This window comes from Cherax quadricarinatus, chromosome 23 (genome assembly GCF_038502225.1).
Source record: "Cherax quadricarinatus isolate ZL_2023a chromosome 23, ASM3850222v1, whole genome shotgun sequence".
Lineage (NCBI taxonomy): Eukaryota > Metazoa > Arthropoda > Malacostraca > Decapoda > Parastacidae > Cherax > Cherax quadricarinatus.
The window spans coordinates 29195115-29219329 of NC_091314.1; positions in this window are offsets into that span (position 1 = coordinate 29195115).

Below are 24215 nucleotides of genomic sequence, written 5' to 3' on the forward strand. Positions count from 1 at the left end.
TACTGCAGTACTCTGACTCTCCTGACGCTGGCCTGGGCTACTGCAGTACTCTGACTCTCCTGACGCTGGCCTGGGCTACTGCAGTACTCTGACTCTCCTGACGCTGGCCTGGGCTACTGCAGTACTCTGACTCTCCTGACGCTGGCCTGGGCTACTGCAGTACTCTGACTCTCCTCACGCTGGCCTGGGCTACTGCAGTACTCTGACTCTCCTGACGCTGGCCTGGGCTACTGCAGTACTCTGACTCTCCTGACGCTGGCCTGGGCTACTGCAGTACTCTGACTCTCCTCACGCTGGCCTGGGATTCTGCAAAGGATTCAATTGGCGGAGATCTACTTGACGGAGATCTGCCGGCTTGTCGGTCCAACTTAAAAAAAAAATCTCAATATTAAAGGTAAATTACATTTATGTCGAGGGAATTACATTTATTAGCAAATTCTACTATAAGATTGGTTAACAGGGTTTCAAGCCTGTCTACTACTAACCCCTGTGGAATATCGCTTCTGACGCTTCCTCACTCCTATTTCTCCCACGTTTCTACAAACACTGTTGCCCGTCAACTACACCTCCATCCGGAAAAAATTCTCCTTTTCCACGAGCCTCTACTTTCCTCAATAGCGTTTGATGTGGGTAGGAACGCCCCCTTGTACAGCAGTGCTGAGATTCATATATCAATTCGCGTCTTTCAAGGTGGCTTCGAATAGCCTCGGCAATTATTGAATTTTCCCACAAGGGAGGTTAGGCTTAGTGGTCTATAGTTCGATGCTGAACTCTTCTCCAGACTGAAAGACTGATCACCTCAAATACTATTTCTCCAAGGGTGATGAATTGGTTACATCATCTTCATTTCACTACTACTCTTACTGCATTTGTATTTGACTGAAGAAGACTACTGTGTAGGCGGAACATTTCAACAATAAAGATACCCAACTGTTGCACAAGTGTCTTAATCATTAATGCATTGGGGCGGTTGTAACCATAGGCAGTGACTTTAACGTGATCTCTGATAAGCAGGACAGTCTCTTAAGATACGTTGAACAAACAGTGTGACCGGACCAGTCCTCACAGAGTGGTGTCAGGTGCTCCACCATGAGGTGTCCGTGAGTGGTGTGTCCGGCACCTAGGCGCGAGAGTGTAGTCTCTAATATCTAACAACAATGGGTAGATGATGGCTGAAATCCTGAACGTAGTTTGATGGAAAAAAAATTGTTGTGAGCTAATACAAAACAATGTTGTTGTCAGCGGTTGAGGAGGTGGTGAAAGAGCACTGATAAATAGTCCGAGTATGAATTTTTATTCCTATGGGAAACCTGAAGGTCCTGAATAATTAACAGATCGGCTGAGTCTCAATGTTCAGCGTCCTGGACCTCGGCAGGTGCAGGGACCCAGCAAAATACGACTGTTTTATGCTTACTAGAAATACGACATACCTGAAGATGTAGAAGATGAAGAACGATGTAATGAGGGAGTCGAATTTCTCTATAGCTTGTAACGTACATTAGAAGTCCTAAACAACTACAAATGAACAGGCGGACGTGGCCACAGTGTGGATGATAGCAGTGAGAATTGTGTGTAACCCGCTGTGAAAATGCTGGATAATTCTAATGAACGACCCCTGATGATTCGTTCAGGGAAAACAGCTACATACCCGACACCATTGAGGGATTTAGATTGAAAGTGAGGACGAAAGAATGAATGTAAAATTGTAATAGGCAAACAAGCTTTTGCACATGGAAGTGAGCAAGAACAAACATGGATCGTCGGAATTTCCCAGGGGGGGAGGGGGTAGGGGGGGAGGGGGGAGGGGGAAGAGCAAAATGTAGCATGAACGTAAAGGGGAGGTAAATTAAAGGAAGCCATGAGAGCGCGAATACAAAGAGAGAAGGGGCGTAATAAATAGGGACAGCGATTAAACAAATTAGTCTTACTAACATCAGTTACCGTCCATTACGTGGAAGGGTCGTGAAGGTCATGGAAGCGCACAAAATAACAGAGACAAACGAGCATCATATCCATCTTGTAAAGTCGGGATGTTCGCCTCTGCATACAAGCTCTTAGCTGAGGAAGATCGAGAAGCCCCGAGACAGATGTAACCCTTGATGATGAACGGGATCAAGTGCAGAAAAAATAGTGTTGGAGGCTGAAGAATATAGCTGGTCACTATAGTCTAGTTTAGATATGATGAACTCTGTTTGAAGGTGAAGAAGGAAGTGTCTATCAGACCCCCAGGAAAGATGGGCTAGACTTGAGAAGATTCCGGTAGCTACGACAAGCAGCTGTTAGGAAGGTTATGCGAGGCTTCCATTATCCAACAGAAAGCCAAGAAATTTGACCATATACTGTTAAGGTATAAGGCAGTGGTTCCCAAACTTTTTCAGCTTGTTACCCAATTTAACATGCCACATAAAGCATGTTACCCCTTTCACAAAATGTTGTTATTATTGATATATATGGCTAAACGTGAACGTATACAGCCTCGCATACTCTGCTAATCCTAGCAAAACCATTGAAAACGTAAAAGCACACATACATTATATATAAAATTAATAATAGCTACAAATTCACAGTAACAGTGGGTAAATACTAACTATATACTGCACAGGGCAGTACACATACATACCAGCTTATGTCTACCTCGGCTGATGCTCACAGATAAACTGACAGTGTGAAATAGAGGCAGCCTCAGGAAGTGAGTGACGCATACTGGACAGGTCGATCTGGGCTACTGAGTGACTTTTGTCCTGAAGCATACTTGTCAAAATACTTTTGGGTTTCCACACACTTAGCTATATATTTCTTCTTTTCTAATACTGTATATTAGTTTTTGATGTTTATTGTTATTTGGTTTAACTTTATTACTTACTTATAATAGGTTTACTTTACAACTTTATATACTAAGACAAAGTTAACAATAATCCTCATACCGGGTACCGCATTGTTTTCTTGATTTTCAGAATTCATAACTTTTTTTCTGTCACCCCTCCATTACCCCCCAAAAATGGTTAAATTACCCCCAGGGGGTAATTTACCCCCAGTTTGGGAACCACTGGTATAAGGGAAGCATACACGTGTAGAATAGCATGAGGGATAACGGAGGGTCTTGTGAAAATTATTTGGTGTGTTTTAGCAACACAAAAAATAGACCCATGATCAGAGGTCCAGTTGGAAGCACGATCATTAGAACGCTGTAGAGAGGTTGTTACAAGGTGACAGTTGGCACCCATACAAGTTATGACAAAATCATCAACACAGAGAGACGACCAAACAGTGGAAGGCAGAAGAGAGGCAAGGTCATCATTGACGAGCAAGAAGAGTGTAGTGCTAGGAATACAGCCTTGAGCTACGTCATCAACCTTGACAAGGTCAAGGAAAAGTTGTTATAACCAAATTATTGAGTGGAGAGAAAACTTTGTTTCCAAGTACCATACTAAATGTTTCTTAACCGAGCCTTCCAGCAACTAAGAAATTGCATTATTAGGAGCGATGGGTCGTTAGTTAAGAGTGTCATGGCCTGAAGTACCTGGCTTACGACAAGGTAAAAACAGCGGCAGTTTTCCACTAAAGGAGAAATCCTTGAGACCAAACGAGACTGAAAAGACGCAAAAGAACAACTAGCGTTGCAGGATGTAAATATTGAAGCACAGGGACATGGAAGTCATCAGTCGCAGCTGTTGTCGCTAGACTCGTGGATAATGTTGATGTGAATTCTCGGAGCGTGACTGTCATCTTGAAAGGTTATGTAGTGTGAGAAGTAAAATCTAGAGTCGTCAATTCCCTCTTTGTTTTAGAGGAAAGGAATTCAGGGGAGAGATGTAGCGCTTGTGATACACATTCAAGGTTATGCCCAAATGCCGTGGCAAGGTCACCAGGGTCTGCAACGCTATCATCAACAACTGTAAACCGTGAGTCACGCCTTGTGTCGCCGTCACCTCCCGGAACGGAGAGGCAGCCTCCTGGAATACTTTCGTCACCCAAGGATACACCAGGTCGTCACAAGCGTCCACAGATAACCTAACTCCCACAGCAAACAGCACCACCACCAGAGTTCCTCAGATGAGCGAGACAACAATCTCTTTACCCCTCAGTGCAAAAGCTGAAACTCACAAAGTGAAGAAAACATCGCCAAATAATGAGGCTGAAAAGGGAGAAGAGGGGGTTGGGTGGGAAGGGGAGGGGTGGAGAGGAGTAGGGGGTTATTTATATTCGATCCGAGGAAGGAGAGAAGAGGTCCAATTTCTCGGATCAAGACCCCTTCACCACGGCAAGCAACCCCTCCTGGAAGGAGCCAGAATGAACGAAATAAGAGCCAAGTTCTTGGTGTTTCAGTCCACTGACTCTCTAACATTCAGATGTTCTAATATAAACTCTTGTAACAGTTACTTCTTACTCCTTCAGCTGAACCTTCAAGTGAATTATTCAAAGATGAATTAAAAGGAATTCATGATCGAGAGGTCCATATGTATTAAATAATAATGATAATAATAATAATAATATTATTATTATTATTATTATTATTATTATTATTATTATGTGGAGGCGCTAAACTCGTAAGCGTCATACAGCGCCTGCGAAATGAGAGGCAATCACATTTGAACCATGGAAGGGGAGAGCAGATTCATTTCCACGAATCAAGAGCCCTTGGCGAGCATCAGCGCCCTCTCCCCCATCGAAAGGACGACTCACACAAACGGGAATCAAATTCTGTCACTGATGACAGTAATTGTTTCAGCCAGGTCGTCCTGGTAGTGAATATCACCAGCGTAAGTAAGCCACACCGAGGCGGCTCTATTGTATGTGTGTGAGACATACAGAATCTCCCTGCCAGTACAATCTTACAGCAAGATTTCAATGGGGGATCAGTTATGTTGTGAGGTCATGTGTGATTTATGTTTGGTTAATGGGTGTTTGAAGTCTGTCGACTGTATGAGGGTCGTTAAGGCCGCGTATAACTTGTTCATCACCAGTCCAACACAGTTCGTTCCTGCAGTAGGGACCGGTAGACTTTCTGTGTATATACACTGAGACATATACCTTTCACTGTGTATATATGTGTATATACGTGAGTGTGGGTCACGGCCCGTGACACACTCATCCGTGACTCAAGGGTTAGTGTGGGTCACGGCCCGTGACACACTCATGCGTGACTCAAGGGTGTGGGTCACGGCCTGTGACCCACACTCACCCGTGACTCAAGGGTGAGTGTGGGTGATGGCCCGTAACACACACTCACCCGTGACTCAAGGGTGAGTGTGGGTGATGGCCCATGACACATTCACCCGTAACTCAAGGGTGAGCGTGGGTGACGGCCCGTGACACACTCACCCATAACTCAAGGGTGAGTGTGGGTGATGGCCCATGACACATTCACCCGTAACTCAAGGGTGAGTGTGGGTGATGGCCCGTGACACACCCGTGGCTCAAGGGTGAGTGTGGGTGATGGCCCATGACTCAAGGGTGAGTGTGGGTGACGGCCCGTGACACAATCACCCGTGACTCAAGGGTGAGTGTGGGTCATGGCCCGTGACACACTCACCCGTTACTCAAGAGTGAGTGTGGGTTATGGCCCGTGACACACCACTCACGGATGTGTCATGGACCATCACCCACACTCAGATGAGGTCAGGCATTTGTTGAATCTGTTGAAAAAACGTCGTAAAGCCATTGCCTTACCAGGTGAGAAGATGGGTATCACGAACTTATTGTTCCATCATATCCCACTTGAACCTGGTACCAGACCTATTTATATACCTGCGTACAGAATGCTTCATTCGCAAGTAGCTGTCGCAGAAGAATTGATCAGTCAGATGCTTGATGATGGAATTATCGCACCTAGCAATTCACTCTAATATGCGCCCTTGATCCTAGTACCTAAGAAGGACGGTGCTTGGCGCCCAGTGATTGACTTTAGGAAGTTAAATGCGAAAACTATTCCAGATCGCTTCCCACTTCTTGTACTTAGTGACCTTTTACGTAACGTCGGAGATAACAAAGTATTTTCAACCCTGGACTTGTTACAAGAGTTTTGGCAAGTCCCTCTTCACGAGGACAGCCAAGAGTTAACAGCATTTTCCACTCCTACAGGTCATTATCACTTCCTCTGTATGGCCTTCAGGTTAAGATCTTCGCCTATCACATTCTCGAGGCTCATGACTAATATCTTTAAAGGTCTCAATATCTTTAGATGTAGTTGTTAGGTCTGAAGACCTGGATATGCACTTGAGAAGACTGAAGAAGCCAATTTTAAAGTCAAACTGTCTAAATATCACTTTTTCAGATCGGAAATCAAGTTTCTTGGTCACGTAGTCACTACTAGAAGGGTTACAACTGACCAAAGTAAAGTAACTGCAGTATTAAATTTTCCATATCCCAAAAACTGCTGATGCTGTAAGATCCTTTGTAGGCTTAGCAGCTTTTTATAGATCCTTCATTGCCAATTTTTCCTCCATAGCAGCTCCTCTGAGTTGCTTAAGAAAGATGCTTCTTTTGTCTGGACCTACCATCAAGAAATAGCATTCCAAACTCTCAAAGAAAAGCTAATATTGCTCCAATTTTTAAATTTCCAGATTTTTCTAAGCCTTTCTATCTGACAATTGATGCTAGTTCAATTGGCATAGGTGCTGTACTAGCTCAGAAGACTGATGGCAAGTACAACGCAGTTGTATTTGCTAGTTGAGTCCTTACGAAGGTTGAATATAATTATACAGTAACTGAGCAAGAAGCTTTAGCAATAGTACGGTCTTTAAAGCACTTCTGAGACATTATTTATCAGTACTCAGTGTTCACGTTCTCTCCGAATTCTGAGATTTAGCATTCTAGATTTGAGTACACCAAGTCTGCCTTTTCTGTTAAACACTTCTTTCTTTGTATATATCCTTCCTCAGAATCCGTAGATCACATATGATCAATTTTTATCACTTTTATTGTATAATCCCACTGTTGAATCTATTACTTCTATGAATTGTGCTATATCAAACCTTGCAATGCATTACAATAAGTTCCATTACATTAACATCCATTCCAATAATATCCTTATATATGATGTTCAATTGTTGTGTACTTTGATATTGTATGGAATCAGCCCTGACACGTACACCTGTTGCCTCTAGTTTGTATTAGCTGTATGTCGGGACACCATACGTTAGCACCACCGAGCTCTCAGTAGTATCAGTTACCAGTAGTGTCATAGTGACTCATAGCAACCGTTACTGATTCACCGTCACCCCTACATGATCACTGACAATTACTGAGTCATTCTGTTGACGATAGCATTATGTTTGAATGCCGCTCGCCCTCCGCGACTGAGATAGTTTAGAGTAGGGTAGCAGAGACGGCAGGTCAGGCTTGGCGGTTCCTCCTTTAGTACCCATAATAATAAGTTACAAGCCGTCTGAAGTGTGTGATTTTACCCAATTCCAGCATACAAACCCCACACAACACACTCACCCGTGACTCAAAGGTGAGTGTCACAGCCCATGACATACCCATGACTCAAGGGTGAGTGTGGGTCACAGCCCATGACACACACACCCGTGACTCAACGGTGAGTGTGTCACGGCCCGTGACACACTCACCCGTGGCTCAAGAATAAGTGTGGGGATCAACGTTGGTGGAGTCACCTCAAAACAGTTAATAGCCTAAAAATGTCAACGCCAAGAATCAAAGATGAGCTGAACGTGAAACAGTGATGAGCGAAATATCAGTGAACGAAACTTCAATGAGCGAGACATCAAGCATGAACGAAACATCAATGAACGAAGCCTCAATGAGTGAACCATCAATGAATGAAACCTCAATGAGGGAACAATCAATGAACGAAACCTCAAAGGATGAGCGATACTTCAAAGATAATCGAAACATCATTCCACAAAACATCCCCAACTGATAAATTTTTCTGTTAAAACTGACAGTAGTGGTGAGCTAAAACAACGTTTCTCTTAAGACTGGCAGTAATGGTGAGCTAGAGCGACGTTTCTGTTAAGACTGGCAGTAATGGTGAGCTAGAGCGACGTTTCTGTTAAGACTGGCAGTAATGGTGAGCTAGAGCGACGTTTCTGTTAAGACTGGCAGTAATGGTGAGCTAGAACGACGTTTCTGTTAAGACTGGCAGTAATGGTGAGCTAGAACGACGTTTCTGTTAAGACTGGCAGTAATGGTGAGCTAGAACGACGTTTCTGTTAAGACTTTTCAGTAGTGGTGAGCTAGAGCGACGTTTCTGTTAAGATTGGCAGTAATGGTGAGCTAGAGCGACGTTTCTGTTAAGACTGGCAGTAATGGTGAGCTAGAGCGACGTTTCTGTTAAGACTGGCAGTAATGGTGAGCTAGAACGACGTTTCTGTTAAGACTTTTCAGTAGTGGTGAGCTAGAGCGACGTTTCTGTTAAGACTGGCAGTAATGGTGAGCTAGAGCGACGTTTCTGTTAAGACTGGCAGTAGTGGTGAGCTAGAGCGACGTTTCTGTGTCCTGATCTCCACCAATACCAAGCATTCTCGAAAGTAGAAATTGCTTTTTGTCAGAGGTGATGGTGCGTGTGGATTGGCTTTACACTGTGCGTGCGTGCGTGTGCACTCAGGACGTGTGCACGCTCGTGTGCATCGTGTACACTTATTTGGCAAGTTTTGACGCACGTGGAACATTGCTGGCGATATTGAATGGAAGTTGCAAGCGAGAAAACAGTGGGTTCAGGAGCTAGAGGCCAACCCACTTATACTCACTGTAGATGATAGATTTAGTGCACCGTGTTACTGTGGATGATAGATTTAGTGCACCGTGTTACTGTGGATGATAGATTTAGTGCACCGTGTTACTGTGGATGATAGATTTAGTGCCCCATGTTACTATGGTAGATAGATATAGTGTACCATGTTACTGTGGATGATAGATTTAGTGCCCCATGTTACTGTGGATGATAGATTTAGTGCCCCATGTTACTGTGGATGATAGATTTAGTGCCCCATGTTACTATGGTAGATAGATATAGTGTACCATGTTACTGTGGATGATAGATTTAGTGCCCCATGTTACTGTGGATGATAGATTTAGTGCCCCATGTTACTATGGTAGATAGATATAGTGCACCGTGTTACTGTGGATGATAGATTTAGTGCACCGTGTTACTGTGGATGATAGATTTAGTGCACCGTGTTACTGTGGATGATAGATTTAGTGCCCCATGTTACTATGGTAGATAGATATAGTGCACCGTGTTACTGTGGATGATAGATTTAGTGCACCGTGTTACTGTGGATGATAGATTTAGTGCCCCATGTTACTATGGTAGATAGATATAGTGTACCATGTCACTGTAGATGATAGATTTAGTGCACCGTGTTACTGTGGATGATAGATTTAGTGCACTGTGTTAATGTGGATAATAATTTAGTGCACCATGTTACTGTGGATGATAGATTTAGTGCACCGTGTTACTGTGGATGACAGATTTAGTGCACCGTGTTACCGTGTTAGATTTAGTGCACTATGTTACTGTGGTAGATAGATATAGTGCACCATGTTACTGTGGATGATAGATTTAGTGTACCGTGTTACTGTGGATGATAGATTTAGTGCACCGTGTTACTGTGGATGATAGATTTAGTGTACCGTGTTACTGTGGATGATAGATTTAGTGCACCGTGTTACTGTGGATGATAGATTTAGTGCACCGTGTTACTGTGGATGATAGATTTAGTGCACCGTGTTACTGTGGTAGATAGATATAGTGCACCGTGTTACTGTGGATGATAGATTTAGTGCACCATGTTACTGTGGATGATAGATTTAGTGCACCGTGTTACTGTGGATGATAGATTTAGTGCACCGTGTTACTGTGGATGATAGATTTAGTGCACCGTGTTACTGTGGATGATAGATTTAGTGCACCGTGTTACTGTGGATGATAGATTTAGTGCACCGTGTTACTGTGGATGATAGATTTAGTGCACCGTGTTACTGTGGATGATAGATTTAGTGCACCGTGTTAATGTGGATGATAGATATAGTGCACCATGTTACTGTGGATGATAGATTTAGTGTACCGTGTTACTGTGGATGATAGATTAAGTGCACCGTGTTACTGTGGATGATAGATTTAGTGCACCATGTTACTGTGGATGATAGATTTAGTGCACCATGTTACTGTGGATGATAGATTTAGTGCACCATGTTACTGTGGATGATAGATTTAGTGCACCATGTTACTGTGGATGATAGATTTAGTGCACCATGTTACTGTGGATGATAGATTTAGTGCACCATGTTACTGTGGTAGATAGATATAGTGCACCGTGTTACTGTGGATGATAGATTTAGTGTACCGTGTTACTGTGGTAGATAGATATAGTGCACCGTGTTACTGTGGATGATAGATTTAGTGCACCGTGTTACTGTGGATGATAGATATAGTGCACCATGTTACTGTGGATGATAGATTTAGTGTACCATGTTACTGTGGATGATAGATTTAGTGCACCGTGTTACTGTGGTAGATATAGTGCACCGTGTTACTGTGGATGATAGATTTAGTGCACCATGTTACTGTGGATGATAGATTTAGTGCACCATGTTACTGTGGATGATAGATTTAGTGCACCGTGTTACTGTGGTAGATATAGTGCACCGTGTTACTGTGGATGATAGATTTAGTGTACCGTGTTACTGTGGATGATAGATTTAGTGTACCGTGTTACTGTGGATGATAGATTTAGTGCACCATGTTACTGTGGATGATAGATTTAGTGTACCGTGTTACTGTGGATGATAGATTTAGTGTACCGTGTTACTGTGGATGATAGATTTAGTGTACCGTGTTACTGTGGATGATAGATTTAGTGCACCATGTTACTGTGGATGACAGATTTAGTGTACCGTGTTACTGTGGATGATAGATTTAGTGCACCATGTTACTGTGGATGATAGATTTAGTGCACCATGTTACTGTGGATGATAGATTTAGTGCACCATGTTACTGTGGATGATAGATTTAGTGCACCATGTTACTGTGGATGATAGATTTAGTGCACCGTGTTACTGTGGATGATAGATTTAGTGTACCGTGTTACTGTGGATGATAGATTTAGTGTACCGTGTTACTGTGGATGATAGATTTAGTGCACCGTGTTACTGTGGTAGATATAGTGCACCGTGTTACTGTGGTAGATATAGTGCACCGTGTTACTGTGGTAGATATAGTGCACCGTGTTACTGTGGTTGATAGTTTTAAAAGTGTGGCGAAAGCGTGATTCCTAAATTCTTGGATAACGTCCCGTGTGCGCTAGTATCCACGAACGCTGCTGATCAAGGACGTGATGACTCACGAGCGTAGTGAACCACAGACGGAATGAATTACAGACGCGTTAAACCAAATGTTAAACCACGAGCGTGATGAACCACATTTTAAACCACGTATGTAATAAACCCACATGAAAAGCTCCGGCGTGACAAACTATGATAAACCACGGTCGTTATTAAACCACAAGTTATACCACGGACGTTATAAACTACATGATAAACCACGGTAGTGACAAACCATATGCTAAACCACGGTCGTTACAAACTACATGATAAACCACGGACGTTATAAACCACATGATAAACCACGGTCGTTACAAACCACATGATAAACCACGGACGTTATAAACCACATGATAAACCACGGTCGTTGTAAATCACATGATAAACCACGACCGTTATAAACCACATAAACCACGGTCGTTATAAATCACATGATAAACCACGGTCGTTATAAATCACATGATAAACCACGGACGTTATAAACCACATAAACCACGGTCGTTATAAATCACATGATAAACCATGGTCATTACAAACCACATGATAAACCACGGACGTTATAAACCACATGATAAACCACGGTCGTTATAAATCACATGATAAATCACGACCGTTATAAACCACATGATAACCCACGGTCATTACAAATCACATGATAAACCATGGACGTTATAAACCACATAATTAACCACGGTCGTTATAAACCACATAATAAACCACGGTCGTTATAAATCACATGATAAACCACGGTCGTTATAAATCACATGATAAACCATGGTCATTACAAACCACATGATAAACCACGGACGTTATAAACCACATGATAAACCACGGTCGTTATAAATCACATGATAAACCACGACCGTTATAAACCACATGATAAACCACGGTCATTACAAACCACATGATAAACCACGGACGTTATAAACCACATGATAAACCACGGTCGTTATAAATCACATGATAAACCACGGTCGTTATAAATCACATGATAAACCATGGTCATTACAAATCACATGATAAACCACGGACGTTATAATCCAGCAGTCAAAGGGATGAACTGAAATTGCTGAGAGTCTCGGGTATTGTTTTCAAATTCATTGTCCGTAAAGCCGCTTCATACATCACTGGTCAACAATTTTTGAAAAGTTTTATGCTTGTTAAATGAGATTAGTTAATTCTTATATATTTTTTTTTGTCCTGAATCACCTTGAATGAAAAATGCTTATTGGCTATATGTTTAAAAGTACGAGACATGTAATATTTGATTATTTTATTATATCGTACAATATGTGTCAGTATGTTTTAAACTCTAATCCGTACCTACTCTCTGACCTGTTGCTTGACGCTTATAGTGGCCTGAAGAATCATCTCTTGCCAATGTCCAGCAATAGTCTGCAAGTATTCTTGTGCACCATTTGCCCTGGTACCATTTTTCCATGGTTGAAATATCTTGGTGAAACCTTTCACCATGTTCGTCACTAACTGCCCCACAGTTAGCTGGAAAAAAAGTCTAAATGAGAGTCCAAAAAATGGATTTTAAGTGACATATTACATCCCATTTTCTTGTAAGCCTTGATGAGGTTTTCCATCAATTCTGCATAGTTGCCTTCCCTTCTGTTTCCCAGAAATCCCTTCACCACTAACTTGAATGTTTACCAAGCAACTTTCTCCTCCCCATGAAAGTCTGATTCAAAGTCACCATCTGAGGACCACTGAAGACTTCCTCTCTTATCTTACCGTTGCTCAGTGAGGGGAATTTTTATGTTAAATACTTGAATCCTTGACCGGATTTGTCCACAGCTTTTAGTGGTGGTAGCAAAATTTTGTTTGGTTGAATTAGAGGTGGATGTTGAACATTTTTCATCCCAGGCTCCAATGATTGACGAGGTGGCCAGTCTCTCCTGATGTAGTGGAAACCTCTTGCACGACTGTCCTATTCATATAGAAAGCAGCAGTACTTGATGTATTCCCCCTGCAAGCCCATCACAACAGCAACAACCTTTAAGTCACCACAGAGCTGCCATTGATGTTCATCATACTTCATGCATGACAGCTAAACAGAAGTATTTATATCATTCAGTAGGAAAATAAAATTAATATAATATGTCTCACATGCATACCAGTAACTTGCTTAGTAAATATTTATTATAAGTTTAAAAAGTGTTTAGCTAAGAAAATCAGCTGCCTTTCACCTCAGAATATAAACTTGCACACCACCACAACCACCTTCTATGACTGCTGGAACAATAATGAAGGTCAGTCAGACTGTGAGTGTGGTAAGAAACACACTGCCACAAGCCTGTTGGAACCTGTTGTGACACGTAGGTCTATATTGAAAAGTAGAACTAACAAACAATTTTAACCATGATATTCATTATCAGTGACCTAAAATTAGTTGGAAATTGATACTCTGGTCTCGGAAGCATTTTGGTTGTTGACCAGTGAATTATTTGTTCAATGCCATCATTGCAATATTGAACAGTTGATCCATACCATCATGGCAGTATTGAGCAGTTGATCCATACCATCATGGCAGTACTGAACATTTCGTAAAATTAATAGAAAATCCAAGATGGCCGTCACGAGAATGGGGCATATTTTTTTTGGGGGGGAAAGGGGCGTCGGATAATAATTGCACTTCAATTATTTTTTATCATAGTTCAGAAGTGTAAATCTATGGGTTTTTCCCACCCTGGGAATGTCCTTTTCACTCTCTGCAGTTTCATCACCAAGACTCACGAAATAATAATGACAAGACTACATACAAATCAAGGAACTGGTGGAGGGCGTTTGAACTCTTTTCACGTAAGTTTTCATTATTATTATTATTATTATTATTATTATTATTATTATTATTATTATTATTATTATTATTATTATTATTATACAGTAGAGTGCAAATTCATTGAGACATTAGTAAATTTTGTGATTATCTCTTAATATGTCTTAGTCGCCTGCCTAGTTTTGTAGTTTGGGTTTTTTTTCTTGTCAGAGAGTTTGCTACTGACTCCTGGCAATAATCCAGCTGTTGTGTTACCCTGCGACTCTCGTCAGTGCCACAACAGCTGTTGTTCTGTAAGGCATTCCTGCAAGCGTGTTCTGTGAGTGAATGTGGTTTCGCCAAATTTTCGTCTTTAATTCTTGATTACTGCAGACCTTCATGATGAATGTTGCACCAAGGAAGCGTGCATGTATTGTAGTTCTTGGAAAACATGTTGATTTGAGTATCAGACAGATCGCCAAAAATTTGAGCCTAGCAAAGTCAACTGTTGTCGGATTCTGAAGACAACTGACGAGCGCTGCGTCCAGGAAGATGTGAACGAATATGCAAGACAAAACTCCACGATGACGAGGTTATCACAAGAAATAATGTGAAGAATACCAAGAAAACCGGCAAAGATCTACAGAGAGATTTGGCTTCAGCTGGAGTAATTGTTGATTCTTCAATTGTTCAACGAAGGCTTCATGAAGTTGGCAGAACTGCGAGAAAGCTGGTTTAAAAATAATTATTGACTGTTGCTATGAAGATAAACGGCTGCGGTGCGACACTCGATCATGAGAGATGAACAACAAATGAATGGAGAAAATTTATATTTTCAGATGAGGCGCATTTTGAGGTACATGGGTAATAACCAAACGTACGAAGGATCGAGAAACACGACTATTCAACTGTGAAGTTAACTGTTGTCGTCGTGGTACCACGAAGAAGAACTTGCCAAAATGTGTTCAACATTGGCCGGTTCTAAGCCAAGTCGTGTAGCAATATATATGAAAGTAAAGGTTAGTCATATCTCTTATTACATTAATTATCTGCCATGTCATTCTGTGTATTTTTCTAATGAACATTAATTTTCCTAATGTCTTATTTCATCACTGTCCCAATTAATGTGCACAGTACTGCAGTAATTTATGTTTCTATAAGTACATGTACAACGTATACAGACCTAACTTACATCAGTGATTCACTTCCCATGGGTTTGGGACCCCTTACATCCCCCATCTAGTTCCCTGATTCACTTCACATGGGTTTGGGACCCCTCACATCCCCAATCTAGTTCCCTGATTCACTTCCCATGGGTTTGGGACCCCTCACATCCCCAATCTAGTTCCCTGATTCACTTCCCATGGGTTTGGGACCCCTTACATCCCCCATCTAGTTCTCTGATTCACTTCCCATGGGTTTGAGACCCCTCACATCCCCCATCTAGTTCCCTGATTCACTTCCCATGGGTTTGGGACCCCTTACATCCCCCATCTAGTTCTCTGATTCACTTCCCATGGGTTTGGGAACCCTCACATTCCCCATCTAGTTCTCTGATTCACTAGTCATGGGTTTGGGACCCCTCACATCCCCCATCTAGTTCCCTGATTCACTTCCCATGGGTTTAAGACCCCTCACATCCCCCATCTAGTTCACTGATTCACTAGTCATGGATTTGGGACCCCTCACATCCCCCATCTAGTTCCCTGATTCACTAGTCATGGGTTTGAAACCCCTCACACCCCCCATCTAGTTCCCTGATTCACTAGTCATGGGTTTGGAACCCCTCACATCCCCCATCTAGTTCCCTGATTCACTTCCAATGGGTTTGGGGCCACTCACATCCCCCATCAAGTTCCCTGATTCACTTGCATGGGTTTGGGACCCCTCACATCCCCCATCAAGTTCCCTGATTCACTTGCATGGGTTTGGGACCCCTCACATCCCCCATCTAGTTCCCTGATTCACTTGACATGGGTCACTTGCATGGGTTTGGGACCCCTCACACCCCCCATCTAGTTCCCTGATTCACTTGACATGGGTATGGGGCCCCTCACATCCCACATCTAGTTCCCTGATTCACTTGTCATGGGTTTGGGGCCCCTCACATCCCCCATCTAGTTCCCTGATTCACTTGTCATGGGTTTGGGACCCCTCACATCCCTCATCTACTTCCCTGATTCACTTCCCATGGGTTTGGGAACCCTCACATCCCCCATCTATTTCCCTGATTCACTTCCCATGGGTTTGGGACCCCTCACATCCCCCATCTAGTTCCACGATTCACTTCCCATGGGTTTGGGAACCATCACATCCCCCATCTAGGGACCCCTCACATTTCCCTGATTCACTTCCCATGAGTTTGGGACCCCTCACATCCCCCCATCTAGTTCCCTGATTCACTTCCCATGGGTTTGGGACCCCTCACATCCCCCATCTAGCTTCCTGATTCACTAGTCATGGGTTTGGGACCCCTCACATCCCCATCTAGTTCCCTGGTTCACTTTCCATGGGTTTGGGACCCCTCACATCCCCCATCTAGTTCCATGATTCACTAGTCATGGGTTTGGGACCCCTCACATCCCCCTATCTAGTTCCCTTATTCACTTCCCATGGGTTTGGGACCCCTCACATCCCCCATCTAGTTCCATGATTCACTTCCCATGGGTTTGGGACCCCTCACATCCCCCATCTAGTTCCCTGATTCACTTCCCATGGGTTTGGGACCCCTCACATCCCCCCATCTAGTTCCCTGATTCACTTCCCATGGGTTTGGGACCCCTCACATCCCCCATCTAGTTCCCTGATTCACTAGTCATGGGTTTGGGACCCCTCACATCCCCCATCTAGTTCCCTGATTCACTAGTCATGGGTTTGGGACCCCTCACATCCCCCTATCTAGTTCCCTTATTCACTTCCCATGGGTTTGGGACCCCTCACATCCCCCATCTAGTTCCCTGATTCACTTCCCATGGGTTTGGGACCCCTCACATCCCCCATCTAGTTCCCTGATTCACTTCCCATGGGTTTGGGACCCCTCACATCCCCCATCTAGTTCCCTGATTCACTAGTCATGGGTTTGGGACCCCTCACATCCCCCATCTAGTTCCCTGATTCACTAGTCATGGGTTTGGGACCCCTCACATCCCCTATCTAGTTCCCTGATTCACTTCCAATGGGTTTGGGATCCATCACATCCCCCATCTAGTTCCCTGATTCACTTGCAATGGGTTTGGGGCCACTCACATCCCCCATCAAGTTCCCTGATTCACTTGCCATGGGTTTGGGACACCTCACATCCCCCATCTAGTTCCCTGATTCACTTCCCATGGGTTGGGACCCCTCACATCCCCCATCTAGTTTCCTGATTCACTTGTCATGGGTTTGGGGCTCTTCACATCCCCCGTCTAGTTCCCTGATTCACTTGTCATGGGTTTGGGGCCACTCACATCCCCCATCAAGTTCCCTGATTCACTTGCCATGGCTTTGGGACCCCTCACATCCCCAATCTAGTTCCCTGATTCACTTCCCATGGGTTTGAGACCCCTCACATCCCCCATCTAGTTCCCTGATTCACTTGTCATGGGTTTGGAGCCCCTCACATCCCCCGTCTAGTTCCCTGATTCACTTGTCATGGGTTTGGGGCCCCTCACATCCCCCATCTAGGTCCCTGATTCACTGGTCATGGGTTTGGGGCCCCTCACATCCCCCATCTAGGTCCCTGATTCACTTGTCATGGGTTTGGGGCCCCTCACATCCCCCATCTAGTTCCCTGATACACTTGTCATGGGTTTGGGGCCCCTCACATCCCCAATCTAGGTCTCTGATTCACTGGTCATGGGTTTGGGACCCCTCACATCCCCCATCTAGGTCCCTGATTCACTGGTCATGGGTTTGGGGCCCCTCACATCCCCCATCTAGGTCCCTGATTCACTTGTCATGGGTTTGGGGCCCCTCACATCCCCCATCTAGTTCCCTGATACACTTGTCATGGGTTTGGGGCCCCTCACATCCCCAATCTAGGTCTCTGATTCACTGGTCATGGGTTTGGGACCCCTCACATCCCCCATCTAGGTCCCTGATTCACTGGTCATGGGTTTGGGGCCCCTCACATCCCCCATCTAGGTCCCTGATTCACTGGTCATGGGTTTGGGGCCCCTCACAACCCCATCTATGTCTCTGATTCACTGGTCATGGGTTTGGGGCCCCTCACATCCCCCATCTAGGTCCCTGATTCACTGGTCATGGGTTTGGGGCCCCTCACATCCCCCATCTAGTTCCCTGATTCACTGGTCATGGGTTTGGGGCCCCTCACATCCCCCATCTAGGTCCCTGATTCACTGGTCATGGGTTTGGGGCCCCTCACATCCCCCATCTAGGTCCTTGATTCACTGGTCATTGGTTTGGGGCCCCTCACATCCCCCATCTAGGTCCTTGATTCACTGGTCATTGGTTTGGGGCCCCTCACATCCCCCATCTAGGTCCCTGATTCACTGGTCATGGGTTTGGGGCCCTCACATCCCCCATCTAGTTCCCTGATTCACTAGTCATGGGTTTGGGATCCCTCACATCCCCCATCTAGTTACCTGATTCACTAGTCATGGGTTTGGGACCCCTCACATCCCCCATCTAGTTCCCTGATTCACTTCCAATGGGTTTGTGATCCCTCACATCCCCCATCTAGTTCCCTGATTCACTTGCAATGGGTTTGGGGCCACTCACATCCCCCATCAAGTTCCCTGATTCACTTGCATTGGTTTGGGACCCCTCACATCCCCCATCTAGTTCCCTGATTCACTTGTCATGGGTTTGGGGCCCCTCACATCCCCCATCTAGTTCCCTGATTCACTTGTCATGGGTTTGGGACCCCTCACATCCCCCATCTAGTTCGCTGATTCACTAGTCATGGATTTGGGGCCCCTCACTTCCCCCATCTAGTTCCCTGATTCACTTTCCATGGGTTTGGGACCCCTCACATCCCCCATCTAGTTCCATGATTCACTTCCCATGGGTTTGGGACCCCTCACATCCCCCATCTAGTTCCCTGATTTACTTCCCATGGGTTTGGGACCCCTTACATCCCCCATCTAGCTCCCTGATTCACTAGTCATGGGTTTGGGACCCCTCACATCCCCATCTAGTTCCCTGGTTCACTTCCCATGGGTTTGAGACCCCTCACATCCCCCATCTAGTTCCCTGATTCACTAGTCATGGGTTTGGGACCCCTCACATTCCCCTATCTAGTTCCCTTATTCACTTCCCATGGGTTTGGGACCCCTCACATCCCCCATCTAGTTCCCTGATTCACTTCCCATGGGTTTGGGACCCCTCACATCCCCCATCTAGTTCCCTGATTCACTTCCCATGGGTTTGGGACCCCTCACATCCCCCATCTAGTTCCCTGATTCACTTCCCATGGGTTTGGGACCCCTCACATCCCCCATCTAGTTCCCTGATTCACTTCCTATAGGTTTGGTACCCCTCACATCCCCCATCTAGTTCCCTGATTCACTTCCCATGGGTTTGGGACCCCTCACATCCCCCATCTAGTTCCCTGATTCACTTCCCATGGGTTTGGGACACCTCACATCCCCCATCTAGTTCCCTGATTCACTTCCCATGGGCTTGGGACCCCTCACATCCCCCATCTAGTTTCCTGATTCACTTGTCATGGGTTTGGGGCCCTTCACATCCCCCGTCTAGTTCCCTGATTCACTTGTCATGGGTTTGGGGCCCCTCACATCCCCCATCTAGTTCCCTGATTCACTTGTCATGGGTTTGGGACCCGTCACATCCCCCTATCTAGTTCCCTTATTCACTTCCCATGGGTTTGGGACCCCTCACATCCCCCATCTAGTTCCCTGATTCACTTCCCATGGGTTTGGGACCCCTCACATCCCCCATCTAGTTCCTCCATTCACTTCCCATGGGTTTGGGACCCCTCACATCCCCCTATCTAGTTCCTTTATTCACTTCCCATGGGTTTGGGACCCCTCACATCCCCCATCTAGTTCCCTGATTCACTTCTTAAGGGTTTGGGACCCCTCACATCCCCCATCTAGTTCCCTGATTCACTAGTCATGGGTTTGGGACCCCTCACATCCCCCATCTAGTTCCCTGATTCGCTAGTCATGGGTTTGGGACCTCTCACATCCCCCATCTAGTTCCCTGATTCACTTCCAATGGGTTTGGGACCCCTCACATCCCCCATCTAGTTCCCTGATTCTCTTGTCAAGGGTTTGGGACCTCTCACATCCCCCATCTAGTTCCCTGATTCACTTCCAATGGGTTTGGGATCCCTCACATCCCCCATCTAGTTCCCTGATTCACTTGCAATGGGTTTGGGGCCCCTCAAATCCCCCATCTAGTTCCCTGATTCACTTGTCATGGGTTTGGGACCCCTCACATCCCCCATCTAGTTCGCTGATTCACTAGTCATGGATTTGGGGCCCCTCACATCCCTCATCTACTTCCCTGATTCACTTCCCATGGGTTTGGGACCCCTCACATCCCCCATCTAGTTCCATGATTCACTTCCCATGGGTTTGGGACCCCTCACATCCCCCATCTAGTTCCCTGATTCACTTCCCATGGGTTTGTGACCCCTCACATCCCCCATCTAGCTCCCTGATTCACTAGTCATGGTTTTGGGACCCCTCACATCCCCATCTAGTTCCCTGGTTCACTTCCCATGGGTTTGGGACCCCTCACATCCCCCATCTAGTTCCCTGATTCACTAGTCATGGGTTTGGGACCCCTCACATTCCCCTATCTAGTTCCCTTATTCACTTCCCATGGGTTTGGGACCCCTCACATCCCCCATCTAGTTCCCTGATTCACTTCCCATGGGTTTGGGACCCCTCACATCCCCCATCTAGTTCCCTGATTCACTTCCCATGGGTTTGGGACCCCTCACATCCCCCATCTAGTTCCCTGATTCACTTCCCATGGGTTTGGGACCCCTCACATCCCCCATCTAGTTCCCTGATTCACTTCCTATGGGTTTGGGACCCCTCACATCCCCCATCTAGTTCCCTGATTCACTTCCCATGGGTTTGGGACCCGTCACATCCCCCATCTAGTTCCTTGATTCACTAGTCATGGGTTTGGGACACCTCACATCCCCCATCTAGTTCCCTGATTCACTTCCCATGGGCTTGGGACCCCTCACATCCCCCATCTAGTTCCCTGATTCACTTGTCATGGGTTTGGGGCCCTTCACATCCCCCGTCTAGTTCCCTGATTCACTTGTCATGGGGTTGGGGCCCCTCACATCCCCCATCTAGTTCCCTGATTCACTTGTCATGGGTTTGGGACCCCTCACATCCCCCTATCTAGTTCCCTTATTCACTTCCCATGGGTTTGGGACCCCTCACATCCCCCATCTAGTTCCGTGATTCACTTCCCATGGGTTTGGGACCCCTCACATCCCCCATCTAGTTCCTCCATTCACTTCCCATGGGTTTGGGACCCCTCACATCCCCCTATCTAGTTCCCATATTCACTTACCATGGGTTTGGGACCCCTCACATCCCCCATCTAGTTCCCTGATTCACTTCCAATGGGTTTGGGACCCCTCACATCCCCCATCTAGTTCCCTGATTCACTTGTCATGGGTTTGGGGCCCCTCACATCCCCCATCTAGTTCCCTGATTCACTTGTCATGGGTTTGCGACCCTTCACATCCCCCATCTAGTTCCCTGATTCACTTGTCATGGGTTTGGGGCCCCTCACAACCCCATCTATGTCTCTGATTCACTGGTCATGGGTTTAGGGCCCCTCACATCCCCCATCTAGGTCCCTGATTCACTGGTCATGGGTTTGGGGCCCCTCACATCCCCCATCTAGTTCCCTGATTCACTGGTCATGGGTTTGGGGCCCCTCACATCCCCCATCTAGTTCCCTGATTCACTAGTCATGGGTTTGGGACCCCTCACATCCCCCATCTAGTTCCTTGATTCACTGGTCCCCCATTGTTCCCTGTTTGGGTGGGACCCCTCACATCCCCCATCTAGGTCCTTGATTCACTGGTCATTGGTTTGGGGCCCCTCACATCCCCCATCTAGTTCCCTGATTCACTTCCCATGGGTTTGGGACCCCTCACATCCCCCATCTAGTTCCCTGATTCACTAGTCATGGGTTTGGGACCCCTCACATCCCCCATCTAGTTCCCTGATTCGCTAGTCATGGGTTTGGGACCTCTCACATCCCCCATCTAGTTCCCTGATTCACTTCCAATGGGTTTGGGATCCCTCACATCCCCCATCTAGTTCCCTGATACACTTGCAATGGGTTTGGGGCCCCTCAAATCCCCCATCTGGTTCCCTGATTCACTTGTCATGGGTTTGGGACCCCTCACATCCCTCATCTAGTTCGCTGATTCACTTGTCATGGGTTTGGGTCCCCTCACATCCCCCATCTAGTTCCCTGATTCACTTCCCATGGGTTTGGGACCCCTCACATCCCCCATCTAGTTCCCTGATTCACTTCCCATGGGTTTGGGACCCCTCACATCCCCCATCTAGTTCCATGATTCACTTCCCATGGGTTTGGGACCCCTCACATCCCCCATCTAGCTCCCTGATTCACTAGTCATGGTTTTGGGACCCCTCACATCCCCATCTAGTTCCCTGGTTCACTTCCCATGGGTTTGGGACCCCTCACATCCCCCATCTAGTTCCCTGATTCACTAGTCATGGTTTTGGGACCCCTTACATCCCCATCTAGTTCCCTGGTTCACTTCCCATGGGTTTGGGACCCCTCACATCCCCCTATCTAGTTCCCTTATTCACTTCCCATGGGTTTGGGACCCCTCACATCCCCCATCTAGTTCCCTGATTCACTTCCCATGGGTTTGGGACCCCTCACATCCCCCATCTAGTTCCCTGATTCACTTCCCATGGGTTTGGGACCCCTCACATCCCCCATCTAGTTCCCTGATTCACTTTCCGTTTGGGACCCCTCACATCCCCCATCTAGTTCCCTGATTCACTTCCCATGGGTTTGGGACCCCTCACATCCCCCATCTAGTTCCCTGATTCACTTGTCATGGGTTTGGGGCCCTTCACATCCCCCGTCTAGTTCCCTGATTCACTTGTCATGGGTTTGGGGCCCCTCACATCCCCCATCTAGTTCCCTGATTCACTTGTCATGGGTTTGGGGCCCTTCACATCCCCCGTCTAGTTCCCTGATTCACTTGTCATGGGGTTGGGGCCCCTCACATCCCCCATCTAGTTCCCTGATTCACTTCCCATGGGTTTGGGACCCCTCACATCCCCCATCTAGTTCCTTGATTCACTTCCCATGGGTTTGGGACCCCTCACATCCCCCATCTAGTTCCCTGATTCACTAGTCATGGGTTTGGGACCCCTCACATCCCCCTATCTAGTTCCCTTATTCACTTCCCATGTGTTTGGGACCCCTCACATCCCCATCTAGTTCCATGATTCACTTCCAATGGGTTTGGGACCCCTCACATCCCCCATCTAGTTCCCTGATTCACTTCCCATGGGTTTGGGACCCCTCACATCCCCCATCTAGTTCCCTGATTCACTAGTCATGGGTTTGGGACCCCTCACATCCCCCATCTAGTTCCCTGATTCGCTAGTCATGGGTTTGGGACCTCTCACATCCCCCATCTAGTTCCCTGATTCACTTCCAATGGGTTTGGGATCCCTCACATCCCCCATCTAGTTCCCTGATTCACTTGCAATGGGTTTGGGGCCACTCACATCCCCCATCAAGTTCCCTGATTCACTTGCCATGGGTTTGGGACCCCTCGCATTCCCCATCTAGTTCCCTGATTCACTTCCCATGGGTTTGGGACCCCTCACATCCCCCATCTAGTTCCCTGATTCACTTTCATGGGTTTGGGGCCCCTCACATCCCCCGTCTAGTTCCCTGATTCACTTGTCATGGGTTTGGGGCCCCTCACATCCCCCATCTAGTTCCCTGATTCGCTTGTCATGGGTTTGGGACCCCTCACATCCCCCATCTAGTTCCCTGATTCACTTGTCATGGGTTTGGGGCCCCTCACATCCCGCATCTAGGTCTCTGATTCACTGGTCATGGGTTTGGGACCCCTCACATCCCACATCTAGGTCCCTGATTCACTGGTCATGGGTTTTGGGCCCCTCACATCCCCCATCTAGGTCCCTGATTCACT